This window comes from Typopeltis vanoorti, chromosome 11, assembly GCF_054136105.1.
Source record: "Typopeltis vanoorti isolate ZY-2024b chromosome 11, IOZ_Tvanoo_1.0, whole genome shotgun sequence".
Classification (NCBI taxonomy): domain Eukaryota; kingdom Metazoa; phylum Arthropoda; class Arachnida; order Uropygi; family Thelyphonidae; genus Typopeltis; species Typopeltis vanoorti.
In genome coordinates, this window is record NC_143559.1 from 131,290,330 (window position 1) to 131,308,187 (window position 17,858).

General features: G+C 38.1%; 1 protein-coding gene across 1 annotated transcript in view; it reads left to right on the forward strand.

Annotated features, from left to right (window-relative positions):
- Positions 1-17,858, forward strand: part of Gle1 (Gle1 RNA export mediator) — a 150,306-nt gene that overhangs the window by 236 nt on the left and 132,212 nt on the right. The gene's annotated exons all lie outside the window — the stretch shown is intronic.

Consider the following 17,858-nt stretch of genomic DNA (forward strand, 5'->3'; position numbering starts at 1 on the left):
ATAAAGTACAGACTAAAACATTTTTCTTTAATAACTAGTAGTAAATGTAGTCACTGCAGCAACAGAAGCAGAATCATTATACAATCCATTTCTCACTGTGTATTAGGTAGGAATGATATAATTCCTTATACTGGGATCAAAAATGGAGGTGAAAATAAACCGGAGACCCTGGTAACTGATGGATGGAAATTTTTCTAGCCACTGTCATATAAGTGTAGTAGTAGTCACACTAAAATGGCGAAAATTATCTGCTGCCTATAGAATTACAAAAATCGGCAGCTAGGTCTCTAGGTTGGAGATCAGTTATCCAAAATTGTATTTGTAGAACTAAAGTCAAGAATTGAGGTTTCATTGGGATGTAACACGGTATGTTTTTATTTTTGGCTGAAGAGTTGGAGACTATGTCTCATATTGGTGAGCTTGCATTTCATGGGATTGAGAAGCCCAGATAGGAAGGAGAAAAGCAAATGAGATTTAGGAGAGGGATATCTATAATTGATACAATCTATACAATTAGCCAAATTGTGGAAAAAAAAACATAAAGTGATGCTTTGCTTCTGCTTTATTGACTTTAAGCAAACATTTGATTCAATAAGCAGAAATAAATTGTTTGAAATTTTAGAACAAAAAATAAAAGAGTAAAAATAGTATTAACCTCAAGTATTATAAAAATACTGTGGCAACAGAAAAATTTGGAGCAGTTGAAACTACTGAAATACCAGTTGAGAGAGGTGTCATTCAGTGTTATCTGCTATCGTTGTGCTTGTTTACCCTGTATCTGGAACATGGCCATCATAGCCCACTCTGCCTAAAAGAGCAAGTATGGAGAGCAACAAAATTGTATTTCTACCATATACACTTTTTTTGCTTTTAATTTTATGCTTTCTTGAATTTAGGGACTTGAAAATAGTGCCTGTGTAGGGGCACTATTTTCAAGCCATTGAAGAACTAGTAAAAAGAGTATTCACAAAAACATGGGAATTATTGGGAATTGACCAAATTTACATCATATATGTAGATGGTATAGTATTATTTATAGATAATAAGGAAAACTTGAAGTATGTGATTGAAAACCTATATAAAAACAAAATGCAGTGCATATAAATTTTAGTAAAACCAAAACAGTGGCAATAGGCAGAAATCAAGAAAAACTTAGAAGTGAAAGAAAATAAACACTGGAACAGGTTAAAAAAAATTCATTTACTTAGGCATATTGCTCACAGATAGGATAAATTTTAAAGCAACTATTAACCACAGGATAAATCTAAGGTGGTCTGCTATGACCAAACATAGAAATACACTGGTTTCCGTAAATTAAGGAACAAAGAGAAAAATTACAATAACTCGGGGGGGGGGATAAAAACATCTAAGAGTCAGGTATGTTAAGTAAAAAGTGATGCTGAGTCTGGTTATTGTATACAAATGAGTGATGCTGTCATATGCAAAGGAGTCACGTCATAAAGCTGGCATTTTGGAGTGGTTTTCCATTTTGTTTCTGGAGTGAAAACAAGGCATTTCATGATGGCAGAATTTTTGAATGTGGCTGCAAGACAATTGAACTGATTAATTCAGGTGGTGAACCATCATAAAACTAGATGCCAGCCAAAGTCAAGCAGAGTTATCCAGATAGTTGCATGCAAGTCATTCCTTGGTCCATAGGCTGCAGAGCCAATTCCAACAGTCATGAACATCATCCCGGAAATGGGGTGGAGAAGTCCATGGGTTACAACTACAGTAGGTGACTGATATCTCCGATTATTTGCTCGCTGAAACCTGAATCAGCTATGATCAGACCTCATATCAGCTCTAGTAACATGGGTATCTGCTTCCACTATGCACAGAGGATTCACAAAGGCAGCCTGTATGCTAGGTGGACTGGTTGTCTGCAGGCCCATATCCCCACACCACGAGAGAGAGAGAGAGAGAGAACATTTGAACTGCATCATGCTCCATGTCATCTGTATTTGAGACCAATCTGGAGGGAGGGGGGAATCAATATTGTTTATTGATGAGTCCTGATTTGCTCTACAAAACAATACCAGGCCTGATCTGGAGAGAACCAGGGATGTGTTATCATCCCTCTAATATCCATGAAAGGGACACTTATGGTGGAAGTAGGGTGGTAGTTTGAAGAGGCATCTCATTAGGCAGATGGACTGACCTGAATGTGTTTCCTAGCAGAACCATGAATGCTACAACTTATAGAGACAACATGATACCTGGACCTCTATGATCATCTGTATGTGGGTATGATAGGGGGAAATATTTATCCTACAAGATGATAATGTTTGTCCTCATTGGGTGAAACTCGTAGACCATTATCTTCAAGAAGAGACTATAACATGTATGGACTGGCCAGCCACGTCCCCTGACCTTAATCCTATTGAACATGCCTGTCATACTCTAGGTAGATAGACATGTTGCTGTTCTCAACCTGCCTCCCCAAAACCTTGAGAGACTTAGGTGAGAGACTTGAGAAACTTTGCAGGAGCAATGGTTGTTATTACCAACTGAACTCCTGGGGACGATTATAAACAGTATGAAAACATCATTATAAGTGCTATATAGCTGTCGCTTTAACAATCTCATTTTGACTGTTGTTTTTATGTACACATTTCTTACTGAATTAAATATTTCTTTATAATTTTTGTGCATAATTCTTTCACAACTCATATCACACTTCTTTTCACCGAATTGCATAAAAATTCATTGTATAATGTTTGAGTTATCGTGATTTTTCTCTTTATTCTTTAATTAATGAAAAACAATATATATATATATACAGGGTGTTCGGGATAAATTTGACATATTTATAATTAATTATATTTTTCCGTAAGTTACATGTATTAACACACACTTCTCTTCATTTAAAAGTTTGGACCCTTCTTCATTCATATACAAGATGTCAGAAAGGATGGATAGCTGGAACCCACCTGAATCATGGAAGAGAATAACTTGTATCATGATGATTCGTGCCCGCCATCAAAATAAGAATATTACGACTGCTGCCCAATGCTCCCTGAATACAGTAAAAACAATCAGGCATGAACTAGAGACTTGCAATGGTGACTACGAGGATGTAGCAAGAAGAAAGATCCCTAGCAGACGATCTGATTGCGTTCGTACAGCAGAATTCCTCGCAAATCTGCAGGAACAGGTGTTGAAGAACCCTGGCATTGGAATTCGGGCTTTGTTCGTGGAGTTGCTAACTGTAGTCAAGCCCTGGATAACAAGGGTAGCCAATGGTAGGCCGTATGTATGGCAGCAGGATTCGGCCCCTTGCCACACCTCTGGGAAAAGTCAAAAATGGTTGTCTGAAAATTTCTACGACTTCACCAGTCCAAATGTTTGGCCTCCAAACTCCCCAGACCTTAACCCCATGGATTATTTTGTATGGGGCGCAGTTGAAAAAGACACCAATCGCACTTCCAGTAATACAAAAGCCCAGTTAATGGATAAAATTAAAACAGTTTTTGCGGCCCTTCCCAGGGAGACTGTAGCATCAGCTTGTTCGAGGTTCCGAAGCAGAATTGAAGCTGTGATCGATGCTAATGGTGGTTATTTTGAGTAAATCTTGTTGATAGTATTGTAATTAACTCTGCCTGTAATGTTTTTTTGTCAATTCATTAAATTTAATAGATACAAATAAGATTTTCTTTTTCCTTACGAAACTGTCAAATTTATCCCGAACACCCTGTATATATATGGGAAAATACACTACTCTCCAAAGAACTTAGAGTATATAGTTCAATGGTACTCCCCATTTTTCTCTATGGTGTTAAAACTTAGATTATCAAGCAGAAGGAAGAACAAAGATTGACAGGTTTTGAAAACAAGTATTTGAGGCAGATAAATATAACAGCATGACCTGAAATGAAAACCAGTCATGAGATTAGAGAATTACATTACCATGTTCCAATAATAAGTATAATCAAGAGAAAAACAGTTACAGTTGCATGTACATCTGTACAGCATGCCTACTAAAAGGAGAGTAGAAGGATAGATACACTCGGGAAGATCTAGAACGAAATGGATAGAAAGCATCAATAGTGTAAGTGGTCTGAATATAAATTTAAATAACTTAGCTTCTGACAGATTGGACTGGATAGCTATTGTTCATAGTGGCCTCAGCCCACCTTTGGTGGATGAAGAAGATGGTGAGATAGGCAGGAGGGAGTTAAGTTTTGTGGACATGTTGCAGTAGTAGTGAAGATATCACAAAAGAATAAATGCAGTAGTAAGATAGGGACAAGTAGAAATAAGGAAGTTAATGTAGTTCTTTATAAGGCATTCATTGACTTTAAAGAGAAATATGAAAGGTAAATAAGATAAGTTTCTCTTGTGATGGAAATTCTTGGTTAATTCTTTTTTGGTAATGAGATGGTAGGCTAAGGCTCTTCTTATTGATATAAACCATGTCTTTTGGATTTTTACTGATGAGATTAAGTATGTAAATATGTTTGTTCAAGTTGGTTTCCTCTACATGCAAATTGTAGTGTCCAAAGAACTCTCTAATTCCTTGCTGTCTTGATGGCTACAAAGAACTAATACCAGTCTTCTATTTTTGTCCTGCCTGTTGCAACATTAATAATAATGAGATAAAAGGATATATTTCTCTCCCGTAATACGTTAGTTCAGTTATAATTAATTAACAAAAAGACTTAGAAATGTCAAAATGGTTTAGACCTCTAGCCAAAATACAATCCTCGCTTCAATCAGTGAAGTTCATTGATTGAAGATGTTTATTGCCTTTGGAGCAATAAACATCTTCAATTGCAATGGCCCATTTTACAGACCAGCAGGAAACTCCAACTCCATATAATTGTGCACAGAAGAATTTTTATGGACATCATTTACAAGAGATCTCAGGCCTCAATTCTAGATAAAAATTTGCTATCCTCTGCAGACTTGAGAGAATAACTGTTCTTCAAGACATTGAGTTAGGTGGAATTCCTCAGGTCTTACTGAAAGATATTGGCATTTATAGAAATTATACAAATTTCTAGCCATCTGAGTGCACATCATCAGAGTTAATATAGCCATAATCCTCTTAGTGGTATAAGAACAAGCAATTGCACTGAACAGTGCCGATATGTCTAGAGCAGATTTCAAAACTATAATTTTTTGTAATAATGACAGCTAGTATATGCATAATGCTTACACCTATAAAAGTTTTCTAATAAATGGATTGGATTTCCTCTAGTTGGGGGCACATTTGTAACTCTTTCTCCCTCCACTGCGTACCCCTGTTCTTTCCCATTAACTGTGAATGACAAGATAAAGAAATATAAAAGTTTTACTGTTCTGTGACCTCATTTGCAAAGTTTGTGGGCTCCCACACCACCAAAATTTTTACTCCTAAAAATATGAAGGTACTTCATTATGTTAGAGGTGCATACAACACTGTCTAGCCAAAGGTACACATTATTATTATTATCCTAAGATCCCATGAAGTCAAAGACTCATCTAGGAGGTTCCTTTGTCATACACACAGTTTATCATACCTTGCCTTAAACACATTCAAATTCTCTGCAGACACCACACTCGCAGGCAAAGCATTCCAATCATTCACAACTCTGCATGCAAAAAAATCTACTTTTCACTCCATCGCTCACAGCCTCCAGGATTGACCTCTTGTGCTGCCCTGATCTCACACCATTTTATGAAAACATTTTCAACATTGATTTGAAAGCAACCCCTTACCAACTTGTACATCTCTATCATATCACTCCTCTTCCTCCTATCCACTAGACTCTGTAAATTGCATCTTCTCAACATTCCAGAGATCAGAAACTACCTTAGTCAGTTGCCACTGGACTCTTTGTCCTTTTGAAAACCAGGTGACCAAATCTGTGAACAGTAGTATGTGGCCTAAGCAAGGACTTATACAATAGAACAAGAATCTCCTTACTTCTACAAGGCAGTGTCCTCTGCATCATTCCCAGAATTTGTTGTTGTCCTCACAATTTTGGCAAAGTGTCCTCTAAATTCTAGATCCTTATCCACCATTACCCCAAGATCTCTTATTTCCTCCACCTCCAACAGTATATCACCACCAACCGTAAATTCTACATCCCATCTTTGTTTCCCAAATTTTAAAACCTTACATTTTGCTACATTGAACTGGTATCCCTACTCCTGTACCCATTCATTCAATCTGTTCAAGTCTTCTTTAAGTCTAGAACATCTGCTCTACTTCTCGTAGTTTGTTCCAGCTGAATATCCCCATCCAAATCTTCCCCAATATCATTAATGTACAGGTTAAATGGCAATGGCTCTAAAACAAACCCTGAGGCACCACTAGTGACTTCCCTCTTCTGCGAGATTGCTTCCCCATACACAACTTAGTGATACCTATCAGATAGCCAATCTACAATGCAGTGCTCTAGTTTGACTATCGACTTATGTGGTAATCTCAAAAGCCTTTGCAAAATCTAAGTATATTACTGTATATCCATCTCCTTTGTCCACTGAAGCAGCCACCTTATTGTAATAAGTAAGTAGATTACAAAAATATGATCTCCCTTTAGCAAATCCATGTCCATCAAATATAATATCACTGTTGTGAACCCAATTCTGGATCCTGATTCTCACCAGCCTCTCTAACACTTTAACCACGACAACTGACACACAGATAGGCCTATAATTTGATGCTTGAGTTCTGTCATTTCCCTTATGAAGTGGCACAATCTTGCCTTCCTTCTTTCCACTCCTTTGGAACTTGACCTGACCCAGTGCAAGACTCATATTAAACAAATATATCAACTACCTGGCACATTCCTTCAAAATACATGGTGATATATTATCAAGTCCCACAGCCTTATTAACATCAGGTTTGCTCAATTCCGCTTGCTCACTCAAAGTCAGTCTCTCCTCCTTGTGATACACTGCTCTCAAACTCTCCATGATGTCACATTCACAAGCATGAAAGATCTTAATGAACTGCTCATTAAATATTTGAACTGTATCCCCTGCAGCAGTTATCCTTATACCATTTTATCCAATCAATGTCATCCTTCCATAATCATTCTTGTTTTTGCTGGCTACATTATTATTATTATTATCAAACAAGACCTCATCTGGGAGGTCCTTTTATCACACACACATCTCATCATACCGTGTCTTAAACACACTCAAACTATTTGCAGACACCACACTCTCAGGCAAGGCATTCATCTCATTCACAACTCTGCACGAAAAAAATGTGCCTCTCACTCCCCTACTCACACCCTCCTTATACAGTTTCCAGGGATGACCTCTGGTTCTCCCACTATTCTCGGTAGAACTTCTCCACCATTGATCTTATAACAACCCCTTACCAGCTTGTAGGTCTCTATCATATCTCCCCTCTTCCTTCTTTCCACCAGACTCTGCAAATTACATCTTCTCAATCTTTCCTCATACTCAGCATTCCAGAGGTCAGAAACTACCTTAGTCAGTCGCCTTTGGACCCTTTCCAACATCTCTTCATCCTTCTGAAAACCCGGTGACCAAATCTGGGCACAATAGTCCATGTGTGGCCTAATCAAAGCCTAATACAATCTCCCTACTTCAACACGTCAGTGTCCTCCGCATCATTCCCAGAAGTCTTTGTGTTGTCTTCACAATTTTGGCGATGTGTCCCCTAAATTTTAGATCCTTATCCACTATCACCCCCAGATCTCTTATTTCCTCTACCTCCAACAATATATTCTCACCAAGCATAAATTCTGAATCCTATCTTTGTTTTCCAAATTTTAAAACCTTACATTTTGCAACATTGTACTCGCATCCCCATTTCCTTGCCCAATCACTCAATTTATTCAAGTCTTCTTGCAAGGCCACAACATCTTCCCTGCTCTTTATGGTTCGTCCGAACTTTGCATCATCTGCAAACAACTGAATATCTCAATCCAAATCTTTGCCAATATCATTAATATACAAGTTAAATAGTAACGGCCCTAAAACAGACCCCTGAGGCACTCCACTAGTGACTTTCCTTTTCCTGGATATCGCACCCCCATACACAACTTGTTGATACCTATCAGATAGCCAGTCTCCGATCCAATGCGCTAATCTAATATCCAACCCCATCTGCTCTAGTTTGACTGTCAACTTATCATGAGGTACTCTATCAAAAGCTTTTGCAAAATCCATGTATATTACTGTATATCCTTCTCCTCTGTCCAAGGAAGCAGTCACTTTATTGTAATAAGTAAGTAGATTACTAAAACATGACCTCCCTTTAGCAAATCCATGCTGTCCATCAAAGATTATACCATTGTTGTCAACCCAACTCTGGATCCTAGTTCTCACAAGCTTCTCCAACAACTTAACCACAACACCTGACACAGAGATAGGCCTATAGTTTGATGCTTGAGTTCGATCACCTCCTTTATGAAGCGGCACAATCTTGCCATCCTTCCACTCTTTAGGAACTTGACCAAGTGCAAGACTCGTATTAAAAAAATATGTCAAGGCAGGTGTCAACTCTCTGGCACATTCCTTCAGAATACGTGGTGATATATTATCAAGTCCCACAGCCTTATTTATATCTAGTTTACTCAACTCCCCAAACACCTCTTGTTCACTTACAGTCAGTCTCTCCTCCCCATCGTCAACTGCTCTCAATCTCTCCATGAAGTCACATTCACAAGATTGAAAGATCTTTATGAACTGCTCATTAAGTATCTCTACCACACATTCTGCAACAGCTATCTTTATACCATTTCCTCCAATCAGTGTCATCCTTCCATAATCATTCTTTCTTTTGCTGGCTACATATCGAAAGAACTCCCTAGGATTCTTTTTGGCTTCATTAGCTAACTGCTGTTCATACCTCTCTTTAGCTACTCTCACCAACCAAGTCACCCTCCTTGCCTGGTCTTTGTAGACCTCATGAAATTGGTTACTTCCACTTCTCTTATGCTGCCTCCACAATGCCCTTTTTCTCTGTATCGCATGCTTAATCTCTTTATTTATACATCTCACACCTACCTTATTTAACCTTCTTACCCGTGGAATACATTCAGACATTGCATCTACTAAATAGTTTTTGAAAATCCCCCAAGCTGCATTGATCTCTTTTCCAGCTAACTCCTCATTCCATGCTACACCTGCAAGCTGTCTCCTGAGCTCTTCATAATCCCCCTCTTGTAGTTCCACATATACCCTTTTTTCACAGGGGTCCTCGCACTGCTGGCAACCACCCAGGTAATCACCTCATGGTCACTTTCACCAATTGGTGGATGATTTGACACCTCTTACATCATCTGATGAGATGACCAAATCCAAGACCCTTAATCCTCGTGTGCCCTCTGTTATATACTGTCTGAGATAGTTATCCCACAAAAACTCAAGAAACTCATTTTCTTTACTTCCAGTTGCTATCTCTTCATTCCAGTCTATATTGCCATAATTAAAATCACCCATAATGATCACCCTTTTCTTATTTGCTTGGCTTATTTCACTATACATTTCACTATCACCACCATCCACATTGCCAGGTCTATAACAACATCCCACCAAGTATTTGATTCTATTCACCTCTATCTCACACCATACTGCCTCAAAACCACTGGCCCTATTTGCCTCTTGCATCTCTACCTTGTATGGACATAACTCTTTCTCTATCATCAATAGCACTCCCCCTCCCTTTTTATCCCTTCTATCTTCACGAAACACATCATACCTTTCCATCTCTATTCCTGTCAGGATGTCGTCCTCATCTAACCATGTCTCACTTATTCCAACAATCTCTGGGTACACAGACACAATTAGTGCAACCATTTCATCCGCCTTGTTTCTTATGCTTCTAGCATTGGTATACAAACACAACAACTCATTTCTGGATCTACAGCTAGTTCCACTGATACCATTCACTCGATGTGCTCTCTCCATGCTGGACTGGGGCCATTTCTCTTTCTGCTTCTTCATTTTAGAACCCTTTGCAACAACATCTGTTTCCTCTTGATCCCTGGTCATCATCCCATTCCTTTCCTGCCTACACATGCTCTCACCTCCTCTTGGAGCATCCACCTTTCTCACGCTGTGTATCCCTGTCCACCCTGAGCCTCCCCCGTTTCCCTGCTCCTCTTGCACACCCATTCTCTCATTTTCTATACTCATACCACTCACTTCCCAATTCATATCCACTTCTTCAATCTCTCCTGTCTTACTCTCCTGCTCTTCCACATCACTCCCCTCTCGATCTGATTCATTCTCTCTATTCACTTCTCTACTTTCCATCAGCAGTCTCTCCAAGCGACTCACACCATAACCACTCAAATGCTGTCCATCACTCCCTTACAGCTCACTTCGTCCCTCAAACTCATTCCAGACATTAACAAACTGTACTCCCATCTCCTCACACATTTCAGCCAGAATATCATTCATAATCCTTGCTCTCTGCCTCATTTCACCACAATCATACCTAGGCAACACACTGACTACCCTTCCTGTCACACTATTCTCTTTTATCTTTCCAAGCAGCCTCCTGATATTCATTTTGACATGCTCTTTGTTCTGTTTCAAATCATTTGTTTCAATTAATACTATTAACTCTTTTGCTCGCTCCCGCCTCATATCCAATGCCTCAATCACTCTACTCATTTTACCGCCTGGAAAACATACCTTGTGCATTTTATCCTCTATCACACCTTTAATAATGGAGTCTCCATACAACGCCACTCGCTCATCTTTCGTTAACTCTTTCATGCCATCATGATTTATTTTAATAGTTTTGACCTGAATTCTCTTAATTTCAGTCCGAAATTAAGACATATCGAAAGAACTTCCAAGGATTGTTTCTGGTTTCATTAGCTAACTGCTGCTCATACTTCACTTTTGCTACCCTTACCAACCAAGTCACCCTCCTTACCTGTTCTTTGTGATACTCATGGAATTGATTATTATCACTCCTCTTATGTTGCCTCCATAATGCATTTTTCCTCTGTATCACATGCTTAATCTTTTCATTCATCCATTTTATCTACCTTATTTAACCTTCTTTTACATTGGAATACATTTAGACATTGCTTCTACTAGATTGTTCTTGAATATCATCCAGAGAGCATTGATCTCCTTTCCATCCAACCCCTCATTCCAATGTACACCTGCAAGCTGAGTTCTCATAATCACCTCCCTTGTAGTTCCACATGTACCCTTTTTTCACAATGGTCCTCACACTGCTGACAACCACCCAGGTAATAACTCTTGCCAAGTGGAGGGTGATTTGACACTTAATTTATAATAACATCCTCTGATGAGATGATCAAATCCAAGACCCTCAATCCTCGTGTGCTTTCTGTTACATACTGCCTGAGGTAGTTGTCCCTCAAAAACTCAAGAAACTCATTTTCTTCACTTCCAGTTGCTATATCATCATCCCAGTCTATATTGCCATAATGATCAGCCTTTTGTTATTTGCTTGGTTAACTTAAACTTAATTGAACTTAATAAAATGAACTTAAACACTCTCCTTTTTGCCGACGACCAAATAATTACAAATTCTGAAGATAAACTACAGAAAGCTATTTTAGATCTAAATGAAATATCCAAAGATTATGGTATGATAATATCAACAGAAAAATCAAAAACTATGGCCTTTAAAGGACAAGATCCAGCAAGAACTAAAATAGTAACAGATAACAAGATCTTAGAACAGGTGAATTCATTTAACTACCTAGGATGTACGATCACATATGAAAATGAAAAAGATATAAACGTCATCATCATACGTATCAAGGATTTAGGGCTAGTATGGCCTGTTCCGGCCTTAGAAGTCATCGTTGAATCGTTTAAGAGGACGTCCTGGTTTTCTTTTTCCTAATGGCTTGTACTTTAAGATATAAATGTAAAAATTGCAAAATATTTAAAAATAACAGGTGTAATTAACTCTATATTTAAACCAAACCTAGTTCAAAAACAAACCAGACTAAAAGTATACAATACATTAGCCCTACCAGTCTTAATGTATGGAAGCGAAATCTGGACAATAAAACAAAAAGACAAACAAAGATTAACAACAGCAGAAATGAAGTTTATGAGAAAAACTGCAAAGTATACCCTATTTGATCACAGAAGAAATTATGAAAGAATTAAACCAAGAACCAGTAATAGAAAAAATTAAAAAATATAAACATAAATGGATGGAACACGTTCCAAAGAATGAAAATAGAAATATTACCAAAACAAGCCTTAAAATACAAGCCATTAGGAAAAAGAAAACCAGGATGTTCTCTTAAACGATTCAACGATGACTTCTAACGCCAGAACAGGCCATGCTAGGCCTAAATCCTTGATATGCATGATGATGATGGTCACTACCATCAACATTACCAGGTCTATAACAACATCCGACTAAGTATTTCATTCTGTTCACCTCTATCTCACATCGTACTATCTCAAAACCACTGCCACTTTTTTCCTCTTGCATCTCTGCCTTGTATGGACATAACTCTTTCTCTATCATCAATAGCACTCCCCCCTCTCCTCCCTTTTTATCCTTTCTAGCTTTACAAAACACATCATACCTTTCCATCTCTATTCCTGTCAGGTTGTCATCCTCATCCAACCATGTTCCAACACTTATTCCAACAATGTTTGGGTGAACAGACTCAATGCAATCATTTCATTTGCCTTGTTTCTTACACTTCTAGCATTTGTATACAAACATAACTACTCATTCCTGGATCTATAACAAGTTTCACTGATACCACTTATTAGATGTGACTTCTCCATACTTAACTCGAGCTATTTCTTTTTCTCCTTATTCATCTTAGAACTTTCTTCAAATCCAAATGTTTCCCTTTGATCTCAGGTCATCCCCTTTTTGTCTACCTATGCATTCACGTCCTCTTTGAGCATGGACCTTTCTCACGGTGTGTTTCCCTGTTCACCCTGAGCCTCTCTTTTTCCCTGTTTGTCTTGCATACTTGTTTGATTTTTTCTACTCTTTCAAGGTGATTTATGTCAAAGGGACTGCCTGTACTTAATTAGCAGCTAGAAACACAATTATTTACATTATTATTATTACGTAACACCTCCAGGGAGTCCAAAGACTCATCAAGGGAGGGCATTCATTCTACAACTCTCTGTCTTCACCACTCCACCAACCGCAACTACCTTCATCATCCACACCAATGCCATCTAGTGCCGACACCACTACAAGTATTTTCATAGACAATCACAAACATCTATGCCCACTGCAGGATTCGAACCCACAGCCCTTTTGACTGGAGAGCAGATATGCTAACCACTCGGCCAACCAAGCCGGCAACATAATGGCAACGGTGGGATTCGAACCCACACCTCAATGAGACTGGTGCCTAAAACAAGCACCTTAGACCACTCATCCACACTACCACATTAAAATATATATATATATAAACGAACACAGATACCTTTTTAAATATGTAATTTGGTTTCAACTTGCATTAACAATTTTTGTAGTCATTGGAAATAATTTTATTTTTATTTATTTTATTATTAATATTTAAATTTTATCTGCCCCTCCCATGTGAAACAGTTCATATCTCCTTTTTCTTATTTTATATGGTCATCTTATATTAAAGAGATCACTGACTTGTATAAATAAGGAAGTTTTTGTCCAGCTTTATCCTTCACATCAGGATTACTGGGTGCAGATATTTGTTTAGGTTCCAAGGAGATGGAGAAACTTGAAATGATTTAGTAGTGAGTAAATCGTGATAACTGGCCTCTGAAATTGTGCATATGAAAACAGATTGAGGGAATGTGATCTTCAAAGTTTAAGGAATAGACAGAAGAGAGGAAGTAATAGAAATGTACAAGTAAGGGATCTTAAAGTATAGACACAAATGAGATTTTGCAGCTTGTGGAAGTGGAATTCACTGTCAACCACTGCTAGGAGTATTGTTAAGAAGTATGTGAGGCAGAGGTTTGTTTTGTGGTGAGCATGCAAATAAGCTATCTTCAGTAAATGTGTTCAAGGAAAGATATAATCAGTATTTATGTACTGATGTCTCTCTTGATCATCATCATCATACGTATCAAGGATTTAGGCCTAGCATGGCCTGTTCCAGCCTTAGAAGTCATCGTTAGAAGTCTCTCTTGATTAATTCATAATAATGATAATTTTTGAATTATCATTATTATGAATGATAATGATCGTTATCATACAAAATGGGAGAGAAAAGATTAGCAAAACAAGAGTTTGGTGCCAAGATGGCTGGAAAGAAACTCAAAGAAAGATCAAGGTCTAGGTGGATTAATTCAGTCAGAAGTACCTTAGAAGCACACAATGGTAGGTATGACAATAATGGAGTGCTGGCTAGTAATAGACTAATTTGGAGGAAAATTGTGAATAGGAGATTAATATAATGTAAACTTAATCATGTGGTGTTGTCATAGTAGCCTGAACACCCCTTGAGGGTACCATACCTATCAGGAAATAGATGATGATAATCGACTAAATCATTTTTCAGAAATGTATCTGCTTGTTGTTTTTTACCATTAGTTGTAACCCTTCAGTATTACAGTTTCTTTGTATGAAATTGATTTTGCTCAAAAATACAAAGACTTTTGCTATATGCTTCTGAAGTTATTCACATCCTTGTTTTATACGTTTGTCCATATGATATACTTTCTGAAGCCTTTATGCATGAGATGAACATATTAGTGCCCTGTGGGTATTGTAGATAGGTGTTAAGTGAGAATGAATCTTTGATGTTCTCTTTTAAAAAGTTGCAGGGTGTTAGTTTTAAAGAATGCTTCATTAGGCATGCAAAGTGAGTAAGTTATCATTTGAGCTTTTAACCTCGCTACCGGCCGTGATGGATGAAATAGTGAGACCTAATTACACTTCTTATCCATGTTATTCAATAGGTGTTATAGAACCGTATCCAGATTTTGCTGGACATCTTTAGACATCCTGGCCAGTTGGGGTGTGCATTTGTTGTTAATGTTGTTGTAGGCATAGCAGAAATTGGTAAATTAATGATACCAGTTCAGTGGAGCAGCACCCATGGAAGTACCTTTAAAAAAGGGTAGAAACAGACTCTGTCAGATAGAGGTTAAAGCGAGTTGGGGGGGGGGGGGGGATCATCAGCCAAACTTCTCACTTGTGAACAGCTTCAAGAATTTTTATGTGTTAGGTGAAAGTGGAATATGTAGACTAAGTGGCAAGTGAAAAGTAACCTGTTTGGATAGAAAATATTTTGCTGGCTGAACTGATAAACGTGATGTGTTTGTACCAAGAAAGGCATGAGGGAAATTTCATTTCAAGAAGACACTGGCAAGCAGGATATTATCAAATATAAGGAGAAGAAAATTGAGATCTTTTGTTAGAAAATATGTGTTTAGGATAAGTTTTAAATGTTGAAGCTTGGAATGTTTCACCATTGCAAGTTGTGTTAAATTATTAGAAATCATGAAGCAAAACTATGGATATGCTTTGAGATCAGTTAGGTAGGTTGTTTTTATATAGGAGAAAGAAGAGAGTGATGGAACCAGACTGTCCTGCACTGAAAAGGAAATATGAAAAGAAAAGGAAAGTGTAAGAGATTGAGCATATAATGTCAATATGTTGAGCAGTCCTCTGTGCCCGAACCTATCAAGTACTTTGGAAATGTTGAGTGCAAGAGCACAATTTTTTTCTGAACCCAACTGTATCAGGTGTCCAGTGGTAGTCAAGGAAATGTGCTGTTGATATAGAGTGGCAGCATCTGTATCGGTAATTGTTGGGTTCAGTGTAGGGTCTTCAAATGATGATAATGAGCTCAGTTACTGTAGAGAGCACCTACAAATGGTTTTATGGATGGTGTCTTTTAAGGGTGAAAGCTGTATAACTGAGAGGAGACCTCCACATAGCCTTTAAAGGAATGCGGAGAACCGACCAGGGCTTCTGACCTAATGTCCAATCCTCACCTTCTCGTGGTGCACCCTGTTGGGTATCTACTTGAATACTGAACGGACGAGGATGGGCTGGCAATTTGGGATTTAGCCGACCAAATTGTAATTCTTATTGGTTAAACCAAAATATAGAATGATGGTACAACATGACAAAATTTCATGCCGGCTGGGGCGTCGCCCGGTTAAACAAGGCCCCCATTGTTTTCGCCAGGGAACCAGGGCGAACAGCGAAAAGTCAGCTACTGGAACAAATCTGAAAATAAACCCCAACTCAACATCACCAGAGTTAAAGATCGGTACTATCAACATAAGAAGCCTGAATGGCAAAGACATGGAGCTAGCTGAGGAATTAGATAAGTACCAGATCGACATAATAGGGGTGGCTGAAACAAAAAAGACCAAAACTGGTGAGATCTTTCTGAGCAATAAATACAAAATGTTATATTCAGGCAATGACAATCAAGGAAAAGAAGGAGTAGCCATAGTATTCAACACAAAATACGAGGCTAATCTTCTTGAATGGCAGGCAGTCTCAAGTAGAGTAATGTGGGCAAATATGAGAATGGGGAACTGGACAATGAGACATATTTGTGCCTATGGTCCCACAGAAGGTTCTACTAAGGTAGAAGTGGAGGAATTTTTTGAGGCTTTAGAAAAAGCAGCTGACACAATGAAAAATGAAAAGTTGATCCTTGTTGGGGATCTAAATAGCAGAGTAGGAAATGATTGTGAGACATACAAAAATATTTTGGGAAAATTTGGAGAAAAGAGCAAAGCTAATAATAATGGCAAATATCTGTTGGATTTCTGCTCAGGACATGGACTGGTTATTACTAACACCATGTTCCAACATAAAAATGTGCACAAATTCACATGGAGAGAGAAGAGGCTAGGAATAAGAAAAGTCTCAATGACTATGTTATTGTTGATAGTGATGTTTTCTCCCTGGTGCAGGACACCAGAGTGTACAGAGGATTTGAAATTGGAAGTGATCACTATTTAGTCTTGAGCAGGATAAAATTGAATTTCATATTGAAAAGAATAACATGTAAGAAAGTTTTAAAGCGAATAAAAGTTGAGCAGCTCTCAGATGTGAACTGTAGACTAAAATACAGAAAGATTATTGAAAGGAAAATGAAAGAGTTTGAGAACAGGAATCAAACCTTGGAGATTCAGTGGCAAACTCTGAAGAAAACATTGATTGATTCTGCCAGAGAGGCATGTGGTGAGGTTGTCTGCAAGGATAAAAAAATCAGAACTCCCTGGTGGACACAGGAAGTTAAAGAGGCAGTGAAGGAAAAGAAGAAAGCATACCAAAAGTTCCTGTCAAATAAGTCAGCTTGTGCTCTTAGAGAATATAGAGACAAATGCAAGAATGCTAAACACTGTGTAAAACTAGCTAAACAAAAGTCATGGGAGGACTTTGGCAAGAATATAGATAATAAATATCAAGAAGGTGGCAAAATATTCTGAAGGTTGTTGAAGAAGCTCAAGAATGGAGGAAAGAGTGCTATAAAAGGAATTAGAGATGATAAAGGTGACATGAAAACGGGAGAAAAAGATATCCTTGAAGTATGGAGTAATTACTTTGAAAAACTGCTAAATGAAACAAGCAGTGATGACAGCACAGTGGTAAAAAACACTGACCAGGCATGTAGTCAGGAATACATATCCATACTTGAAGTAGAAAAAGCCATCAAAGGCTTGAAATGTGGAAAGGCAGCAGGAGTAGATGATATTCGACCAGAAATACTGAAGTATGGTGGTATAAGAGTCTTACAGTGGTTGCACTGCATAGTTCAGGAAGCCTGGACAGAGGGACGAATTCCCGATGACTGGAGTAGAGCTCTCATAGTACCCATATATAAAAAGGGAAATAAAACTGCATGTGAGAATTTCAGAGGTATTTCCCTACTGAGTGTTCCTGGCAAGATCTATGCAAGTATACTTGAGAAACGGTTGAGAAGAATTGTGGAAGAAAAGCTTGG